We start from the raw sequence: 22,922 nt of genomic DNA on the forward strand, positions 1-22,922 counted from the left end.
TACTTTTTGATACGCACACAATGGAAACAAACTCCATGTCAAACAGTGGATGAAGGATTTAATAAAGTGTGGTTGATATATACAGCAGAATACTATTTAGCTACAAAAGAGTGAAATCCTGTCATTTTCAACAATAGGGATAGAACTGGAGATCATCGTTAAGTGAAATAAGTCAGTCACAGAAAAACAAGCACCGTATGATCTCACGCATATGTGGAATCTAAAAATGTTAATCTCATGAAGTTGAGAGTAGAATTGTAGTTACTAGTGGCTGAGGAGAATGGAAGGAAGAGCGGGACAAGCAAAGGTTGGTCAAAGGGTTCAGTTAAAATTAGATATGAGCAAGAAGTTGGGCACAGTGGAGTTAGTGTAGGTGACAATAAGGTAATATACATTTCCAAAAGCTAGAAGAAAGGATTTTGAAAGTTATCACCATAAGTGAATAGTAAATATTTGAGGAAATATATATGTTTAACCTGATTTAAACATAACACAATCTGTACATGAGAGAAAACATCACATTTCTCCATGTAAAATTCTTTGTTTTAAGGTATCAGTATAAATAATTGAATAAACTACTATATTCTTATAAAAAGTACACATAAAGTAGCCATATTGCAAGTAATTCCACTGTGCAAGAGAAAAGAAACATATATACACAAAAAGACTTGTCCATGTTTATTGAGAGCAAAATATTAGCAATAATTTAAAAAGGTAAAATAATTGAAATGTCTGTCAAATGGCCAGTGGACAAGCAAATTATGCTTATTTCTGTTGAGAGAAATTAAAGCGCTTCAGGTATATCATGGGTCAAACAAATAATCCCCAGGACATGATATTTTTGTATTTGGAATTTTCAGTAAAGGGAAATCAAGGAAAAATGAGAGATGATTAGTGGTTGCCCGGGAGTGGACTGGGAATGCAGATTAACTAAAAGTTGGCCTAAGAGATGTTATGGTGCAATGAAAATATTCTAAAACTGGGACTGTAATGATGATTGCACAGCCCAGTAAATTTCCTAAAAGTCATTAAAGTGTATATTTTAAATGGTGAATTTTATGGCATGTAAATTTACCTCAAAAAGCTTACAAAGGGGGAATTAAAAATGGCAACTGCGAGACACAGCACTTCTCAGTAGCTGAAATAAATAACGTTCAATTACATAGAAGGCAGCGTCTTAACCAACAAAATAAATATATCTCAGGAACCAAAACAGATCCAGGAACCTCAGTGGAAGGAATCCTGAACTATAAGATCCATGCAAAAAATTTAAAAAGTTTGGGTGTCAGATGTGCTGCAGGCCCAACCGGGCCACCCGCCAGCACCAGTGCGGGTTGCCTGCCCAAACCGCAATCCATGAACCTGACTGAAACCACCGTGGCAAAATAACCCAAGAGTTTGAAAACGGACATAGAACTCCAACATCTTAAGCAATGAGCGGCGCCCGAGCCAGAAGCCTGTGTGCTCACCAAAGACGGTACCACACCAGCACAGTGAGTCCTCCAGACACCTGGATCAAGGAAGCCAGGTATCTGAGTGTGTCCAGAAAAGCTGTGGGTCTTAGCGTGCACCCCAGGTTTGGCACTAGCCTGGGCACCTGTCCCCACCCCAGGACCCAGCACTATCCTTGTGTGCCCTGCCTGCAACCCAGGACCCGTGCTAAATGTCTGTGCCACCTGCAAACCTAGACTCGATGTTCAGCTTGTGTGCCTAGCCTGTGCGAACTGCCTGAGCCCAGGCGCTAACCTCGTGGGCCCAGCCCACTCCCCAGGATGGCAATAGCTGTGTGCACTCCACCTGCACCCTGAGAACGGGAGCTATCCTTGGGCCTCTAACCCATGCACTGGGTCCAGCACTAGCTGTGTATACCTGCCACACACCCTAGGGCCTAGCGCTACCCTCCTGAGCTCTGAATGAGCCAGAGACAGTGCTAGACCCTGTGCTCCACCAGTCCCGCCGACCTGAATGCCCCCGCCCTGCACCCGAGACCCACCGCTGGCTATCTGTGCCCACTCTGCAGCCAGAGATTCGGAACCAGCTCTAGTCCTGTGCACCCTGCCCAAGCCCTGGACCAGGCGCTAGGCATCTGCGCCTACCCGTGCCCAGGTCCAGTGATAGCCATGAACCCAGCCCAGCTGACTAATCCAATTGCCCAAGTTAGTTACAGTTGCAGTCCTCCTGCCTTAGCATTTAAGGTAGCTGGGGTTACAGGATTGTGCCACTGCACCAGGCCAAGAAAGTTTTTTTTTTTTTTATTTCTTATAAGAAATAGAGAGATGGCAACGGAGAAAAGCGGGGCTTACAAGCCCCGCTAACAACCAATCTCTATTACTACAAAATCAGCACCTTTCATAGTCAGAAAACACCATCAGCAGGGAAACAAAAAATGTACTTTCAAGGTACAGAGGAAAAGAGGGCTGGAAAAACGAGACACAGAAAGAAACCGGATCTCAGTGCTATGGCTGGAGCCGTGGTGCAGAGCAGCGGGTGCCATCTGTCCTTGCAGCACCAGGCCCCAAAGAGGAGGGGGACTCAGAACGGAAGTCAGAGCCACAGAGGAGATACACCGACCTCACGCCCGAGGACGCAGCAATAGCACCATACTGCTGGCGGCAGCAGCGAGTTCATCAGACGGCTCCAGATGAATGCACTCAACAGCCCACCAGGCTCCAGAGAGGAGTGGCGGACAGCGAGCCAAGGTGAGCCGCTGCGGAACAGCCGGGTGGGATTCGGCAGATTTTTCGGTGCAGGGAGCATCTAAAGCTCCCAGTGGCTGGGCTCAGCACACCCTGCAGGGACTCAGAGCGGAGCGCAAAACCAGAGAAGAAGTACGCCAGCCTCACGGCCGAGGGAGTAGCAGTGGCACCATATTGCCACTGGTGGCAGCAGCAGCGAATTCACTGAGTCCACTACAGCTCCATCGGTGCACACAACAACAGTGAGTCCAATTGCGGCCCCTAGAGAAGAAATCCCAGTAGAGTACTCCCAGGGACTTGATCCAGTGGGGGAGTAGCGGTGGCAGAGATATTACACCATAGGAGAACGCCCAACCTGGCAACCCCCTGGTCTACAGCAGCCTCGATTGACTCCCTGGGTCTGAGACTCTGCTATACAAACTAGTAAAGGAGTAGTGGGGACTGAGATACCACAGACTCGAGATCCAGAGCACCTTAAGTGAAGTCTTAGTGACCCAAGGGAAGAACCCAGAGAAGGCACAAACTTCTGAAATCATGGGAAAGAGGAATAACAATGGAGCAATGAATTCCCACAACCCCACAACATCAGAACCAGATAAAACAGAAATTCGGAGATTTCTAGAAGATCAAATCAGGAAAATAACTGTAGAAATAATAGAGGGGTTTCGAAAAGAATTCAGAGAGAGCCAAAAAGAGATAAAGGATGCAATTAATGAAGTAAAGTCCTCAATTCAAAGTACAAACAACCAATTAGACCACATGGAGAATAGAATCTCGCTCTTAGAAGATGATCACTCCAAAAATGAAAACATAGTTTCTAAATTAGAAAAAAAAATTCGACAGCAGGAATCTGACATTGAAAAAATATGGGCCCATTTTAAGAGAGCTAACCTAAGAATAATTGGAATAGAGGAGGGAAAAGAAGGTGACACCAAAGGGATCAACAATCTCTTCAAGGAAGTAATAGCAGAAAATTTTCCAAACATAGAGCAAGAGGTTCATACACAGATCCAGGAAACTTATAGAACTCTCTTTAGACAGGATCGGAGAAGAGGATCCCCATGCCACATAATTGTCAAAATGACCAATGTGGAAGCCAAGCAGAGAATCTTAAAGGCAACAAAAACAAAGGGCCAAGTGAAATTCAGAGGCAAACCAATTAGAATCACTCCAGACTTCCCAAACCAAGTCATGAGAGCCAGAGGGCTTGGAGTAACATATTCCAAACTCTGAAAGAAAACAACTTCCAACCAAAAATTTCTTACCCAGCAAAACTTTCTATCAAATTAGATGGGGAAATAAGAAGCTTCCATGACAAACAGAAACTGAAGGAATTTATGTCTTCAAAACCAGTGCTAGTTAATACTCAAAGAGATTAACTAAAAAGAAGATTTAGGTAACACACACCAGAACCAGAGAAACAAGATTTTCCATCCAACAGACAAATAAGATTAGTTATCTGTGGAGATTCATTATTTAAGCTAGTCTTTTACCTATCTCTAAATTGTATTGTTTGCCTTTATTGTTGTTAATTTTTAGGATTTCTAGTTGGAATATTAATATACCTTCAGATACAGCAATTTGAAATATTTTATCCCATTCTTTCAGTAACTTTTAACTCTGTTTACATTGTCTTTGGATGTACAATAATTTTTTTTTAATTTTTAGGGAGTTTGTTTACCCTTCTGTTGCCTGTGCCATTGAAATCATATCCAAGAAATCACTGCCAATTTCAATGTTGCAAGGTTTAATGACCCAGATTTTCTTCTAAATTTTATAGTCTTAAGATTTATATTTAGATCTTTTATCAGTTTTGAATTAATATTTTATATGGTGTTAGGTAAGGGTCCAATTTTATTCTTTTTCATGTAATTATTATTTTTCAACAATATTTATTTAAAAGATTATTATTTCTTCCACCAAATGTTCGTGGAAACCTTGTCAAAAATAAATTGACCATATATGGAACAATTTATCTCTAGGCTTTTATTTAACTCCAATGTTTTATATATCTGTCTTTATAACAGCTCTACAGTGTTTCAATTATTGAAGCTTTATATAAGGTTTGAAATCAGAAAATATACATCTTCTAGCTTTGTTTTTTTTCAAAATTGTTTTGGGTATCTAGAGTCCATATTCCACATTAGGATAGATTTTTTCTGAAAAATAAATAAATAAATGTATGGTAGTTTCACCAAAAAAAAAGAAAAAATATGTTTTCTGGTAAGAAAGAAAGCAAAAAGAAATATTGAAATGTTATCTTTAAGTCATCAAAAGCTTGGTATCAGACAAATGAAACTGTTATGTGAGATTATCATTTTAATTTTGGATACATTGCTCTAATACTAGATGTCAACCACTAAGCCAAGCATGGGAGGGAGGGATGGGGAGAGAATGGGTGGGGATCGGGTGGGGGCTAATTGGGCGATGTATGTTCATGTATGTCTAAAAAAGTTTTTTTTAATCCCATTTATGATGTATGAATATAGTGCACCAATAAAAATGAATTAAAAAATAAGAAATAGAATTTGGCAGGCTGATGTTCACAATCGTATATAAGTGCAAAGATCCTAGAATAGCCTAAATGTGTTTTTAAAAAGAGCTAATTGGAAAGGGTACATTACTTGTTTGCAGGGGTAGTGTTATAATAATCAGAACAGTGTAGTATTGGCATAACAATAGAAATGTTTCAGTAGAACAAAAGAGAGTATCTAGAATTATACCCCCCCACACACGTTTGTGTATTTGTATACATAAAATTATTAATAAAATACAAAGCATAATTAAGGGAGAAAGAATAGAGTTTCCCTAAGTTGACTCTGGAACAACTAGATACCTACATGCAAAATACAAATTTCAGCTCATATGTTGCTCCATATAAAAAAGTAACCCCAAATGGTTCATAGGCCTACATGTCAAAACTAAAAGTATAAAGCCTGTTGAAGAAAACATAGAATAAAATCTTTAGTATATTTGGATTGTGTGCTAATTTGAGGATCAAGGAAGAGTGCCACCGCCCACCTTGGCATATATGAGCGTGACAAACGCTTGTATGAATCTGCAAGGTCCAAGGAGGCCACGCCCCGAGGAAAGAGGCGTCATCTCTGGCAGAAATACTCCCTGCTCTTAGATTTCTACACTAAAAACCTCCAATGATGTAAAACAGGATCCCAAGAATTAGGACTGTGGAAGAAAAAATTGAGTCCATGAAAAATAAATTTTCTAATGAAGGGCAGCCAGAATTCAGAGGCTGCAAAATTCCTTTCCGGTTTTTCCAAAGGCAAGTCCTTTGATCTAAAGATTAGCTCCGGGCACCTCTCTACCAGCAGGGGAAGCTGCAAATCCACTTCTTGCCCCATTTCCCAGAGAGATGCAAAACTGTCTCTGGAAACTGGGCCATTTGTTTTTCCTCTTAAGAGATGCTAATAAGCTCTTATCTGGCCTTAACAAGCCTATACTTAGGACTCAGCAGCAGGACAGTAAAAAACTCAAAAGTCTGCCCCAAAATTATGCATTAAAGAACAATTATAGAAGTCCAATCACCTGTGTTATAATGTTTTTGCCCTGTTTTACTAACTGTAATATAAGTATTGCCTCATAGGTGATGGCGGAGCAGACAGGACCAGACAAATCTGCAACGCAGCCCATAGATCTTGATAAAGGAGGGCCTGGACTAAGCCCTAGAGACAAAAAGACTCTGGAAGGATCAAAGGCGATCCTAGAAGACTGAATTTCCCCAAAACGGACTTTGGGTGTGAACCCCCACCTTTACAGATGCCTGCCTGTTCCGGATGCCTTTCCGGACTCCAGACCTTGCCCCCTAAGGCTCACCCAAGGCCAGAAACCTGACTCCAATGACAAAGGCCAAGGGGGCTGACTTTAATCACCTAGTCCCAGAAGAACCTTAAACGGTGACACCATGGATCTTCTTTTATCCTGTTTACCTTGTTTACACTTAATGCCTCACTATTGTCCTTTGGTGCTTACACAGGGTATAGGGTATAAATACTGGTGATGGAAATTAAAACATTGTCAATTGCACAGAAGGCGGTTATCCATGTCAATAATTATTTCAGATTTTTTCCCCAGAGAGGAATCTCCACTTTTAGTGCTGTGAACAGGGACTTAAAGGAGTTTATTTCATAAAAGGGAAAAAATTGCTGCAGATACATGGCTGCAGAACTGCAACCTAAGCCCTTGTCCATCTTTCTGAGGATCTCAGTCCCAAACAGACTCAGTGCCAGATTTGCCCCCCCCCCCCAGGACTGAGCAAGTTCGTTTTAGCAGAAGAGACGGGATCATGAGAGGCAGCGAGTGACATATAGCAAGTTTTATTGGATAGCACATGGATGGGGTTGCATAAGGGGAGAAATCGCCCAAAGAGGCAACTTTCCAGAGGCAGCTGTACAAAGCAACCACCCAGAAGTGTAATAGGGCAAAGGGCCTTTCAGGATAGAAGGGGTAGTCAGAGATGGTGTGTATATATCTAGAAGAAATTGCTCTGCAGCAAGGTTAGAATATCCAGGTAAGAGAGCTCGAAAGGAAATAGGAGTTTGAGATTATTTTTTATATATACAGCGTTTTTAATATTTATGGCCAGCAGAAACTGAGTGCATTTTTGTGGGGTCTGAAAAATAGGTAGGTTAAAAACAACTAAGATATATTAATGAAGACTATATTTAAAGCAATGGATGGGGGAGAATCTTAGATTAACACCAGTGGAATTTGGGCTAATGGCACTAACTTGCTGTGGAGACATCAATAGTATGGTGGCCACTTTAGACCAATTCCCAGACATTATCTTTGCCCATTTATTTATTTATGTATGCATTTGTGTATGTATGTATTTATTTATTTATTTCAGAACTGGGGATTGAGAAGAACAACATCGTCAAGTGGCATTGTTTTTACATGACAGAAATGTAAAGAAAGTACATGGGTATGAAAAGTTTTGGTAAGGAAGGATAAAAAAAATAATTTTATTGGAATAAGAAAGTATTTTGTATAAAGCAAGTTTTAGTCAAAGATTGTCCCAAATAGGAAAGAAAGAACTGGGATAAAAATTAAAGGGCTAAGATAATCACAGAAGGTTTGTGTAGGTCATCAATGTTTGTAAAAGTGATAAAGATGGCTTTATTTTAAAAAGTAGTTAAAAGATTTTCATTAAAATTCTCCTAAGCCTACCTCTTTTCAGACCTCTAGAGGCCATTCTGTCCATACTTATATTTTGCCCAAGGTTACTAAATTATGTGGTTAAGTTTGTCCCCAACAGACTTGAAGCCAACAAGTTCCAGATGGTGTTACAGATGGAATCTCAGATGAACATAAACTGGAGTCCCTTGGAAGGGGTGCACACCTTGAAATGCCAGCTGATCTGAACCCCACAAGTCGTTTGCTTGCACCCTCAAAGCTGGAGTCCTTCTCTCTCCCCTTTCTGCTCAAAGCAGCCAGACTGATTTCATCATCCGAATTCCTTTGTTTGATGGGTATCAATAAGTTAAAATAAAGAGGGGGGGGAAATGCTGGTATTGAGAAATTGCTCCAGTAGTTCTTTCCCATGAAATATAATGTGTGGTCAGAGTCTGGGTGTTACAGAGGCACTCAGACAGGGAAAGGTGGCAGCTTTGTCTCCTCCTGAGCTTCAGAGCTCCTACTCCCCCTCTATATCTCTGTCTGTCTGTCTGTCTGTCTGTCTGTCTCTCCTAAAGCTTTGTCCTAATTATTAACCCATAGTAAGGTTAAAGGCAATTAGGGCCTTTAGCCCTAAAAGCATGTAGAGACTTAGTAACATCATGGAGTCAATAAACACCTTTGGTCTTAAAAATACATAGAGGTAATCAGTGTCTCTATTTACCTCCTCTTCTTTGTGATCTGTATTTTATTTCAAAACACCCATAGTTGGAGGGGAACTGATAAAGCAGATGTAGAAAAAGATAGATCATTGACCCCTGCACTTAGTAAGTGCACTGTCCAGAGACAAGAAGGCACCACCTACCTAAGGAATAAGTTACTAGCCCATTTCCTTGGTAACACTGATAAGAACATAGCAATGCAGAAAAATCTGTATTTAAGGGTGTGGGACTAACAGAGGGTTAGAGTTCCATTTTCAGGCTCTCCAGCATCTTTGCCAGGCATGCGGATTTTCTTCTCTTCCATTTTTATTTCATACTGAATTTGTATAATGTTTTGATGAAGTTGCAACTGAGCTGCCTGTTACTTTTAATTTCCCAATTCAACCAATTTTATTTGAATTGAGGAAAATATCCCTCAGCGCCATTACAACCATCACACTCAGGGCATCATGGAGGACATATTGGGTGCCAGCTTGTGCCAGATCATGACAGCAGGGAGAAAGAGGAGCCCAAACTGCAGGAGCCATAGGGGAAAACACTGTTTTAGTCTTCATCCCTAGACTTATCCCCAGCAAAAAGTACTACCTCAGCGTCCACTGGTAATCCCAATACTTGGGAGGCTGAGATGGGAGGATCACTAGTTCGCGGCCAACCTCAGCTACTTGGTGAGGCCCTCTGCAACTTAGTGATACCCTGTTTCAAAATAAAGAATTAAAAGAGGGTTGGGGTTGTAGCTCTGAGGTTGAATGCTTCTGGTTTTAATCTCAGTACTACAAAACAAACAAACAAACAAACAAACAAACAGAGTCCTGCCTCCAGCATGGTCGCCTTGTCTAACACGTGAAGTCTGGGGGACATTTTTAAATTCAAACCATAATAGTCTCTTAGTTTCTCTTCTTAGCACTCCATATCATCTGTATGGTAACAAAAGGAATTGGCTTGGGTATGTATCTGCAGGTGAGGTGGGGGCAAGAACAATGTACTAAAAGCAAATCTAATGAATCAAAAATAATTCATGGTGACCACGATTGATTCCTTGGAAGCCAAGTGTGCCTAAGTGCAGGCATATTTGCCTATTACCAGGGCTTTTCTACATTAATGTGCCCTTATTCTGGATGCCCTTTGTGCCCACTCTTCCGAGAGTTTGCATCCTGGGCTGTTGCTCAGCTGGTCTCTGTTTTCCATGGAGCACAGAGCATGCCTGCTCCCTGCATAAATTCCCTGACTATTCCCAGCAGCTCAAACTTGATACCTCCTAAGTTCTCCGCAGCCACTTTAAGGTAAATCTTCAGTTGGAGCACCAAGACATAAGGGAACCCTGTCCAAATGTACAACTACACTCTCAAACTTTTCCAGGTACTTGTCAGTTGGAGTTTGACTTGGTACAAAGTATCTCTGTCTGTCTGTCTTTATCCTGGGGATTGAACTCAGGGGCCTTCTACTCTGAGCCGCAATCCCAGTCCTACTTTATTTCTTATTTTTGAAATGGGATCACACTAAGTTGCTGAGCCTGGCTTTGGACCTGCAATCCTCCTGTCTCAGCCTCCTAAGTACTGGGATTAGAGGCATGTGCTACCACACCCTCCTAGCACACAGTCTCATTCTTGAGATATAAACATAGAGCATTTTCAAAACCAATAGGTATTTGCAATATAATTTTATTGTAAACTTTTATTTGGTACTGGCCACAAAATACATACACCAATGACGGGGTTTATCTTCATGGTCCAAAAGCACTACCTTATAAGCTGTAGATGAGGAAATACCATGGAAATCGCTCTGGAGCAAACACCAACTTGAGGCGGACCTCGTAAATCTCTGGATTCTCCCAGAAGGCGAATGCCGGAGCCAGCCAGCAAGAGTACGGGTTCTGAAGTTAGGCGTGAGGATGGAGAATTTTTTATTCTAACTTGGGGGAGCCGCCAGCCTACTCTCTCTACTGGTCGACCCCTGTCCATGGGTCAATATTTCCTATGGGTCGATGACTATGCCTGGGTCAGTATTCTCTATCACGCCAACACTCCTGGCCAAAGCAACTTCTGGGTCAATCTCATCTTTATTGCGCCAATGCTGGGTTTGTTTTTCCAGAGGTATTTATACACAGCTACAGTTCAATCAACATTCTCGTGCTACCACCACCAGAATACAATAAAGACAAATACAAAACACACACATTACAGATAGGCCTATCAGTACCCTCGTGTCATCACCACCTGATCCTCTCTCAGACCTCTTTGAACTTTCCATAACCCCAAACCTCGTTGACTCTGGGCAAAGGACAGTCAGCTGAGTCAGAGACACCAGTCTAGGGGAAAGCCTTAATATCTCCCCACACTTCCTCCTTTTTTCCTATATTCAAAGAAGACTGTGCCTGTCTTAGGTTGTTTCCTTTTTGTATCAAGGATTAGCCGTCTTTGGATAATACAGAGCTAAGCTGTATATCCTGTCTTAGCTTTCCTTGTCCCAAGGAAATCTTACCCGTCATTGACTACCAGCCTCTTAAATGGGGGTACCCTTCAAAGGTAAATTGCGCACTTCTGCTGAAAAAAATGTTCTCACTTTGTCCTGAGACCACACTTTGTTCCGAGTCTCTAATAAACAAGGTATTGGGAGTATCATGTAACATAGATATTTCAGCAAGACATTTTCTCCAATTAACACAATGATTTTTACATGTTGAATCAGTTTTACAGAGTAAACGAGTTATTAGTGGGCTAACCTTTTTATCTTTTTCCCTGGGTAACCAGGGCCCCACAAGACCAAACCTTCAATGGCACAATTACGTATTAGTCTTTGTCCAAAATAATCAAAAGTACTAATTCCATTCTTTGTCCAAAATAATACTATCAATCTTTGTACTATCAATTCTCCATCCAAAATATCAGTCTCTGTACTTGTCTGCAATACCATGGGTGTCAACTGCAGACATCCCATCTTCCCGACAATTTTACCAGTTCTTTGTCCAGTATAACCAACATTTTCCGCAATGGGCGCAAAATTCAAAACAAGAAGTCCCAGCAATCGCGAGTTGTTACTGAAGACAGTGATCTCCCGCTGCTCCTACACAGCTGGAATGAAGTATGGGATAATCTGGAATGTAAGTCCATGTTTCGGTCATCAGCATTAATCTGAGAGTCTTCTATCTTTCAGTCATCAGCATTGATCCGAGAATCTTCTATTCTTGCTTGATCCATATGTTGCACAAACCACTCAGGTATCCACCGTGCATTATCTTCATCCTGTGAAAAAACACAAACATGCCCTCTTCCCCATATTAGTACGGGGTCAGGACCTTTCCAAATTCCTGTGCAAGGATCTTTTCATTCTACTAAAGCAAAATTGTTTTTGGAGGATGGATGCCAATAACTATCTGCTGCTGTGTGACCAGTTTTGTCAGCATTAAAAAAATTAAGAATCAAAAGAACATGATTTAAAGAGTTCTATAATGAATGGGGATATAACTCCCCCTTTTTATTTATTTTCAAAAGGATTGTTTTCAGAGAATTATGGGCTCGTTTTACAATGCCCTGCCCTTGAGGATTATAGGGTATACCTGTTATATGTTGAATATCATATATGTTGCAAAATCGTTTAAAAGCCATACTAATATATCCTGAGTCATTATCAGTTTTAATGCAGGTAGGAAGACCTAAGAAAGAAAAAACATTTCAAACAATGGGAAATCACATGCTTAGCAGCCTCCCCAGTTTGGGCTGTAGCCATGATAAAACCCAAAAAAGTATCAATAGACACATGAACATACTTTTGCTTAACAAAGGCAGAAATGTGCGTAACATCCATTTGCCATAAATTATTGGGAACCAGTCCCCGTGGATTTACACCTAAATGAGGAAGAGGTAAATATTCTGGACATACGGGACATTGTTTATCAATTTGTCATGCTGCTTCTCGAGTAATTTGAAACTGTTTACGCAGACCAGCACATTTTGATGATGTGATCAAATGTGATGTGATGATGTGATGATGTGATGAATGTGATCATTGAGCTTGTTCCAATTGAGAGGGGCAGACAAATTTTGTAGCATCATCAGCAATTTGATTACCTTCTGCCAAAGGACCAGGTAAAGCAGAATGTACTCTTATGTGCCCAATAAAACAAGGATGTTGCCATGTTAAAATCTGAGTTTGAATTTGAATAAATTACCTATCAATTTATTACGCATATCAATATATGGTATGTTTTTCAATGCTTGGAGGGCACTGGCTATATATAAACTATCATTATATAAATTAAAAGGCGTATCATATAGATGTTGAAAAACGGCTGCTACTGCATGTAATTCTACAACCTGAGCAGATGTAAAAGATGTTTGAATTATAATACTATGTTTATTAATTACATAAGATGCCTTACCATTTGAGGAGCCATCAGTAAATACCAAGACCACCTGAGATATGGGAGTGGCATGATTTATTTTAGGAAATATAAAAGCATGTTTATTAACAAATTGTAATAGTTTATCATGAGGTAAATGATTGTCAGTTTCTTCAATAAAGGATGCAAAAGCAATAGACCATGAATCATCATTCTGAAAAAGCCATTGTACTTGTTGTTTAGTAAAAAGAACACTAATAAGTGAAGGCTCTTTTCCAAAATATTTTATAGAAACTGATCTAACAGAACACACCATGTAGGCAACTAATTCCCAATACGGCATTAAAACTCTGCTTGGTGTAGTGGGTAAATGTGTCCACATTAATGGTCTATCCTGCCACAAAACAGCAGTGGGCGTATGTGCTGATGTTAATATATATGCACCCCATTCTTTCGTATAATCAATGTATTGTTTTCTTTGACATTTAATAGCCAATTCAACTTTTTTAAGAGCAGCATGTCTTTTCTCTGTTAAGATCCGAGAGGAAGTTGGGTCTGAGTCACCTTTTCAAGATATTAAACAAAGGTTTTAATTCTCCAGTAGTAATATTTAAAGATGGTCTTTGCCAATTAATATCTCCTAAAAGTTTTTGAAAATCATTTAAGGTTTTTAAATTATCTTTACATAATTGAATTTTTTTGTGGCTTAATAGTCTTGGGATAAAGAATGTTTCCCATGTAAGTATATGGTGGTTTTATTTGTACTTTTTCTGGAGCTATAATCAAACCATTATTTTGTAATGCAATTTGTAAGCTAGCATAAGCTGAAAAAATCCCTTCGTCTTTATGTGCTAATAAAATATCCATATAATGCATCATATATACAGGTTTATAGGACTTTCTGACAGTAGCTATAGCCTTTGCAACAAATTTTTGACACAGAGTTGGACTACTGGCCATTCCCTGAGGTAGCACTTTCCACTGATACCTTTGCATAGGAGCTCTATAATTTGTAGATGGAACACAAAAGGCAAATCTCTTACAATCTTGTTGTGCTAATGGTATTGTATAAAAGCAGTCTTTTAAATCTAAAATTATTTTATAAGTGTCTTTGGGGATAGTGGATGGATTGGGTAGTTCAGGCTGTAAGGCTCCTTTTAATTCCATAGTTCTATTAACTTTCCTTAAATCCTGTAACAGTCTCCACTTACAAGATTTTTTCTTAATGACAAACATGGGTATATTCCAAGAGGAGTTAGAATTTTCTATATGGCCGTAGTCAAGCTGTTCCTGTACTAACTACTCTGCGGCTTTTATTTTTTCTAAGGTTAGGGGCCATTGATCAATCCAAACCGGTTCCTCATTTTTCCAAGTAATAGGATTGGCATGGAGTACAGGCTGATCAACAACCCCTTCTAAAAATACCCTTGACCTGCTCTAGGGGGTTGTAAATGAAGCTTTAAAGGCTCTATAACACCCTGATTATTTATCGCTAGACCTTCCTCTGGTAAAAGTCCTTGATCTAACATTTGCTGTGTCACTATAGGGCTGGGGCTATAAAGATAGACACCCATGTTCTGCATAACATCTCGGCCCCATAAGTTGACAGGAAGTCCTGGAACAATATAGGGCTGAAGAACTCCAGTGTGGCCTTCCTCATCTCTCCAAGTAAGACAATCACTGCTTTGTTCAGGGTTTTCCATCTGTCCTATACCTTTAAGGTGAGTGAGGGAAGAATGCTTAGGCCGTTTTTTAGGCCATAGATCAGCTGTTATGACAGAAACATTTGCCCCTGTGTCTAATAACCCTGAAATTTCTTTCCCATTAATAAACAAGTTCAATTCTGATCTTTGAGTTCCAATCGCTTGAACCAAAAAGGCATCTGATGAACCAAATCCTTTTTTACCTCATTTAGGTATCTGAGCACTATTATTAGTTTGCGCTGATGTAGTAATACTAATTGTGGCATTCATTGACCTGCATTAATAACAGCTATCCCTTGAGGAGAATGCATCATAATTTTTATTTCTCCTTCATAGAATCAACTACTCCAGGGGCTACTATAATTCCCTTCATGGTGACACTACTCCATCCTAACAACAATCCTACTGTCCCTTTAGGTAACGGACCATAAACGGCAGTAGGAAGGGCTTGCATTCCCTTTTGGAGAGTTAATACTGTCTGTGTGGAGGCACAGAGGTCCAATCCTGCGCTGCCTGGGGTTACTCTGAATAAGTCCTGAGTGGTTTGCTTTGTTGAATGTTGTCCTGCTGTGGTACGGCTGTCTGAAGTGCCCCATAACATTGTTGCTGTGGGGCCTGAGGCAGGCCCCCCCTTCCATTTCCCAACTGGAACTGATTATCTTGTGCATCAGTCCTTGATTTACATTCCTTAGCCCAATTCTTCCCTCTTCTACATCGAGGGCATAAGCCTGGCTCTCGTTTATTACTAGCACTCTGCCTCTGTGGACAGTTAACTAAATGACCATTTTGTCTACACCCATAGCTTTTAACCATATTATTCTTAGGTCCCCATTTTTTGTGTTGTTGGAAAAGGATTTCTTGTACAGTTTTCCCTTGTAATGCCGCAGCCATAGCTAGTCTCTGTGTATATGCAGGTCCTATATCAGAACATAACCGAATATAATCAGAAAGGTCTCCTTTCTTTCTAAAGGGTGTAAGGCAGCTTGACAAACAGTATTAGCATACCCAAAGGCTAATTGCTTTATGAGCAATAGCCCTGCTTCACTGTCGCCTATCAATCAACTAGCAGTTTGTAATAACCTGGCTACAAACTCCTGATATGGCTCATCTGGTCCTTGTCTTATTTTTGAAAGATCTTTTGTTCATTTTCCTGAAGAAGGCAACTTGTTCCATGCTTGACGTGCAGCAGCACTGGTCTGAGCATAAGAAGCTAGACTAAATTTTAATTGCTGAGCAGTCTCCTTAAATTGTCCTTCTCCTGCTAACATGTCAAAATTTATGGGTATTCCCTGAGCTATGTTTAAATCTGCTGTGGATTGGCATTGTTCTGCAAATTGACTTCCACAATAAAAAATCACCCCCTGATAAACAAGCTTGGGCTATCTGTTTCCAATCAGAAGGACACAGAGCCTCCATAGAGAGAGATTCTAACATGGCTTGAGTAAAAGGTGCTGTTGTTCCATATTGAGCACAAGCCGCTTTTAATTTTGTTTGAAAGGAAAGGGTCTATGTCCTCTAAGAACACCTCCTTGACCCAGTTTTGTTGGTATCTAAGAAATCTAATAACACTTCCTTAACCATCAGGGTCTTCAGTATCTGGGAAAACTCTAAATCCCCTAGTATCTTCTCCATTTTTTTGCAGCCCAATTTATCGCTGCTTGAAACGGTGATATTAAAGAAAACAACTCATTTCTATAGTACTGAGCAGCAGTTTCTTCCTTAGGAAGCTTAACTTAAAGCATCTTTTAACCTATGTACAAAAAACAAAAAACTAATTTTTCTATGCTTTGTATATTACAATATTTTTTGACCCATTGTATTTTATCAACTCTTATACTGGGAACTAATCTTCTGACCTATCGTCTATTACTATTTACACGTTAGGCGCCTTCATTTTCTATCTTAGTTTCTTTCTTCATTTTCTGGCTTAGTTTCTTTTGCGCAAAGCTATACTTTAGTGACCGATTATATATTACAAATTTCCCACGTTTCACCTCTACCAAAAATCTTTTGAGCATGCTCCTTTTTTATTCAGCGATGTCCTTCATGGGATCCTCAGTTTCAGAATTTTCCTCATACGGGCCACCACCTGCCGGAGCCAGCCAGCAAGAATATGGGTTCTGAAGTGAGGCATGAGGATCGAGAATTTTTAATTCTAACATGGGGGAGCTGCCAGCCTATTATCTCTACTGGTCGACCCCTGTTCGTGGGTCAATATTTGCTACGGATCGACGACTATGCCTGGGTCAGTATTCTCTATCCCATTGATACTCCTGGCCAACACAATTTCTGGGTCAATCTTATCTTTATTGTGCCAACGCTGGGTTTGTTTTTCTAGAGGTATTTATACACAGCTACAGGTCAATCAACATTCTCATGCTACCACCACCAGAATACAATAAAGACCAATACAAAACATGCACGTTACAGATAGACCTATCAGTACCCTTGTGTCATCACCACCTGATCCTCTCTCAGACCTCTTTGAACTTTCCATAACCCCAAACCTTGTTGACTCTGGGAGAAGGACAGTCAGCTGAGTCAGAGACACCAATCTAGGGGAAAGCTTTAATGGCTCCCCGCAGGTGAAAACCTTTTTCGTGTGAGTATGCAAGCTTGAATTTACAAATCATAATTAACAAAATGTCTCCTGTCTTTTGTCAGGAACAAGCCCTACAGGAACATACTGGCCTTTGTTATGCATAACGGCACTTATACAGGTGTTCAGGTAGCAGAAACTCACAAGTTATAATACTGACCATGAATCCAATGGAGGGGAATTTCTCAGCCTACTGAAAAAAAAAAAAAAAAAATATATATATATATATATATATATATATATATATATATATATATATATATATATTACCAAAAGTACTGCTATTGAGTGAAAAAAGGAAAACTCCTTTGCTGAGACTTTCTTTGGAAATTGTATGTAATCTTGTATTTGAAAGCATATGTTACATAGTAGGTGGGCACTTGAAAAAGCTGGAGAATTTCCAGGCATACCTGAACTTCTCAGAAACTCCTGCCAGAAGGGAGAGAAATTTTACAATCACAAATATAGTTGCTTTTCTAGGTCTATGAAGAATGTTGCTGGTATTTTAATGGGAATTGCATTGAATCTATAGATCAGTTTTTGCAGGATGGCCATTTTGATGATATTTATTCTGCCTATCCATGAGCACAGGAGATCTTTCCATCTTCCAAGGTCTTCTTCAATTTCTTTTTTTAATGTTTTATTGCTTTTGTTGTAGAGGTCTTTTACATCTTGGGTTAGGTTTATTCCTAGGTATTTTATTGGTTTTGAGGTTATAGTGAATGGAATTGTTTTCTTTGTTTCTTTCATTGTGTATTCATTGTTGGCGAATAGAAAAGCCACTGATTTCTTTAGGTTGATTTTGTATCCTGCTACTTTGCTGAATTTGTCAATCAGCTCCAGAAGTCTTTTTTTTTTTTGGTGGTACTGGGGTTCCTGGAAGCCCTTCTGCCTCCAGGCTACACTTCTAGACCTATTTTTACATTTTGATTTGGAAACAGGGTCTCCTAAGCCAGCATATGCGGCTGGCTTCAAATCTACACGATCCTCCTCTCTCTGCCTCCCAAGCATGAGGATTCCAACCGTGCACCACCACGCCTGGCCTATCCAGAAGTCTTTTGGTTGAGTTCTTTGGGTCTTCCAGATAAAGGATCATGTCATATGCAAATAAGGGTAATTTTAATTCCTCTCTTCCTATGTGAATTCCTCTGATTTCCTTATCTTGTCTTATTGCTGAGGCAAGAGTCTCAAGGACTATATTGAAAAGGAGTGGTAAGAGTGGGCATCCTTGTCTTGTTCCTGATTTTAGAGGAAATTCTTGCAGTTTTTCCCCATTCAGTATAATTTTGGCTTTGGGTTTACAGTATATTGCCTTAATGATGTTGAAATATGTTCCTTCTATCGCAATTTTCTGCAGTGTTTTTAACATTAAATGGGTGTTGGATTTTGTCAAATGCTTTTTCAGCATCTATTGCTATGACGATGTGGTTTTTGTTTTTGGTTCTATTTATGTGGTGAATAACATGTATTGATTTGCATATGTTGAACCAACCTTGTTTTTCTGGGATGAAACCAACTTGGTCATGTATTATTCTTTTGATATTATTTTGAATGCGTATGTCTAGTATTTTGTTTAGAATTTTTGCGTCTATGTTCATTAAGGATATAGGTATGTAGTTTTCCTTTCTTGAGGTATCTTTATTTGGTTTGGGGATTAATGTGATACTGGCCTCATAGAAGGAATTTGGGAGAGTTCCATCTCTTTCAGTTTCTTGGAACAGGTTATGCAGTATTGGTATCAGTTGTTCACTGAAGGTTTTGTAGAATTCAGCTGGAAACACATCTGGTCCTGGGCTTTTCTTTGGTGGAAGAATTTTTATTGCCATTTTGATTTCTTTCATTGCTCTTGGTTGGTTTAGGCTTGCTATGTCCTCTTGGTTGAGTTTAGGTAGGTTAACTGTGCTTATAAATCTATCAATTTCTTCCATGTATTCAAGTCTATTGGAGTATAAATTTTTAAAGTAGTTTCTGATAATCCTTTGAATTTCTTCACTATCTGTGGTGATATCTCCTTATTCATTTCTAATTTTAATAATTTGAGGCGGTGGAGGCTCGGCTGCATGGTGGGAGCCCGCGGCGTGCTCCAGGTAAGTGAAACGCTGCGCAGTGCGGACCCTGCCGCTCATCACGGAAGCATGGAGATCAGCACCGAGGTCAGCTGCAAGATCCGGAGTGCCATTAAGGGGAAGTTGCAAAAATTAGGAGCTTACATTGTCTTCATGGTGTATTAGATAAACTTCACTCTGTTACAACTGAACCTTCTATTCTAAAGTCTTCTGATACCAATATCTTTGATAGTAATGTGCCTTCAAACAAGAGCAGTCTCAGCAGGGGAGATGAAAGGAGACACGAAGCTGCAGTGCCTCCTCTTGCCATTTCTAGCACTAGACCCGAAAAAAGAAATTCCTGGGTTTCTACAAGTTCACAGGAGCAGAAAACCACTAATGTCAGGCAGACTTACGATGATGGAACTGCAACCAGACTGATGTCCACAGTGAAACCTCTGCGGGAACCAGCTCACTCAGAAGATGTGATTGATATTAAGCCAGAACCAGATGATCTCATTGATGAAGATCTCAATTTTGTGCAGGAGAATTCCTTATCTCAGAAGAAACCTACAGTGACATTTACATATGGTTCTTCTCGCCCTTCTATTGAAATTTATTGACCACCTGCAAGTACAAATGCAGATAGTAGTGCTCATTTAAACAGGTTGCAGTTTCAACAGCAGCAAAACAGTATCCATGCTGCCAAGCAGCTAGATACACAGAGTGGCCGGGTGTATGAAACAGCACATCTGTGTGAACCAGAAGTGCTGACAGTTTAGAAGAAACTTACAGTCCTTTTTTCAGAAACAACTCAGAAAAAATGAGTATTGAGGATGAAAATTTTCGGAAGAGAAAGTTGCCTGTGGTGAATTCAGTTGTTAAAGTAAAGAAATTCAGTCACGATGGAGAAGACGAGGAGGTAGATGATGATTATGGTTCCCGTACAGGAAGTGTGTCCAGCAGTGTGTCAGTGCCAGCAAAGCTTGAAAGGAGACCATCTCTTTCACCTTCTAAACAAGCTAACAAGAATCTAATTTTGAAGGCTATATCTGAAGCTCAAGAATCTGTAACAAAAACAACTAATTGTTCTAGAGTTCCGCAGAAACAGACACTTCCAGTTGCTCCCAGAACTCGAACTTCTCAAAAAGAATTGCTAACAGAAGTGGCTCAGGGGCAAAGCAGGCCCTCCAGAATAAGTCCCCCCATTAAAGAAGATGAAACAAAGGGAGATAACATGGAAAAAAAATCAAGGAACTCAACAGAGACAATTGTTATCCCGACTGCAAACTGACCTGGTAATGGCAGAAATGCTGCAGATCAGTCAAGATTATTATGACATGGAATCCATGGTCCATGCAGACACAAGATCATTTATTCTGAAGAAGCCAAAGCTGTCTGAGGAGATAGTAGTGGCACCAAATCAAGAGTTGGGGATGAAGACTGTAGATACCCTTCAGGTACTTTCAGAACACCTTATGCAGACACAAGATCTTGTACAACCAGATAAACCTGCAAGTCCCAAGTTTATAGTGACGCTGGATGGTGTCCCCAGCCCCTCAGGATACATGTCAGATCAAGAGGAGGACATGTGTTTTGAAGGAATGAAACTTGTAAACCAAACTGCAGCCTCAAACAAGGGACTCAAAGGTCTCCTCCACCCACAGTTGCAGTTGATGAGCAGGCAGCTTGCTGACCCAAATGCTGAGATGAGTGAACTGAGTGTGTCACAGAAACCAGAGAAGTTTTTGGAGCACTGCAAGTACTGGCCTGTGTGTAAGAACGGGGACGAATTTGCATACCACCACCCTGTCTCACCATGCAAAGCCTTGCCCAATTGTAAATTTGCTGAAAAATGTTTGTTTGTTCATCCAAATTGTAAATATGATGCAAAGTGCACTAAACCAGATTGTCCCTTAATGCATATGAGTAGAAGAGTTCCAGTACTGTCTCCAAAACCAGTTGCAACACCATCTCCATCTTCCAGCAGTCAGCTCTGCTGTTACTTCCCAGCATGTAAGAAAATGGAGTGTCCCTTCTATCATCCAAAACATTGTAGGTTTAACACTCAGTGTACAAGACCAGACTGTACATTCTATCATCCCACCATTACTGTACCACCAAGACATGCCTTAAAATGGATTCAGCCTCAAACCAGTGAATGATACCCAGTCCTACCTAGCGGAAGATCATGCATTTTGAAAGTTTCCATCTACTGATGAAAGATTATTCTACAGATGTCAAATCTTTGAAACTTGGAATATATTGCTTTCATAATATGAAGTTTATTGCCTATCTGAATTGTCTAATTTTTCAAGTTTGTAAGTTTATTTCAGTAGTTACAACATTGGGTGTTTTTTGTTGTTGTTTTGACTATGAAAAGGCAGTTAAGAAAAAGCTACATTCTATTAAAGTCTTTGAGGCATGTATGTACACTTCTGTGTAAGTATCACCATTCATGATTGTTAATGACGGTACTGCAGCTGAGTCTTACATGGTTGTAGTGAGGAGAGTGTCATTATTCTGAAAGTTGAACTGCTGTCACTTTCTCCAACAATGATATGTTTTTCATCCACCATAAAAACATGACTGGCCAAAAGTATTGAGTCAGAGGCAGCTTAAAATATGTTATTCAAATTTGCTTTTTTAATTTTTAAATTATTTAGTTTGAAAAGCATGATAGGCCTCTCAGTGTGAGTGCCACTTTGGTAAAATGATCCCTACATTCCTTAAGTCCCTCACCTTCTGTGAAAGGTGGGAAAATAGGGCAAGAAACAGTTGGAATGACAACTGAAAAAAAAACAAAAACAAAAAATGGACAGTTCTTTAAAATGCTTTCATTTACTATAACATAGAATTTTTTGGAGGGGAACTACATTATCACAAAATTATACAAAATTTTTTACAAGTATATACATAGGTACCAGACTTTAAGCTCACAAGATTATAAATATACATATATATTCCCACATTCTGAAAAATAACATTCACAGAAAATATAGTTACCACTGAAGATAATTTTTGAAATGTAAAAATTAGAATTAGGTAGTATAAGCTCACAAGATTATAAATATCATTTTTAAGCTCACAAGATTATAAATATACATATATATTCCCACATTCTGAAAAATAACATTCACAGAAAATATAGTTACTACTGAAGATAATTTTTGAAATGTAAAAATTAGAATTAGGTAGTATATTTTAAATGACAGAACTATATAATTATAGAGATCAGATGGGTAAACTGCATAATAGGATGAAACTTTTGGCCTATTGTATTAATTATGGAGTTATGTGTGTGGTTTTTAAAAGTGTTAAGGCAAGACGTGTCAAATGCTTTAGAATTAAATAACTAATGGTAACTGATTTCAAAGACTTGATGTATAGTAGTGTTTTTCAAAATTAAAAGTTTAAAAAAGTAATAATAATAATAATAATAATAATAATAATAATAATAATAATAATGATTTGAGTTGATTCTCGTTTTCTTTTGCTTAGGTTGGCCAGGGGTTTATCAATTTTGTTAATCTTTTCAAAGAACCAACTTTTTGTTTTATTGATTCTTTGAATTGTTTTTTTGTTCTCTATTTCACTTTTTTTCTGCTCTAATAGTAATGATTTTTTGCCTTCTGCTGGCTTTGGGAACAGACTGTTGCAGTCTTTCTAGGTCCATGAGTTGTGTCATTAG

The 22,922-nt window shown here is 39.5% G+C and overlaps 1 pseudogene across 1 annotated transcript; it reads left to right on the forward strand.

Moving 5' to 3' along the window:
* Positions 1–19,321: 19,321 nt before the first annotated feature.
* LOC308278672 (zinc finger CCCH domain-containing protein 14-like) lies at positions 19,322–21,396 on the forward strand (annotated as a pseudogene). Its single transcript has 2 exons — positions 19,322–20,327; positions 20,935–21,396. The product of its transcript is annotated as a zinc finger CCCH domain-containing protein 14-like (transcript).
* Positions 21,397–22,922: the final 1,526 nt, after the last annotated feature.

The sequence above is a fragment of the Muscardinus avellanarius genome (genome assembly GCF_963383645.1).
Source record: "Muscardinus avellanarius genome assembly, chromosome: X".
NCBI classification, from domain to species: Eukaryota; Metazoa; Chordata; class Mammalia; order Rodentia; family Gliridae; genus Muscardinus; species Muscardinus avellanarius.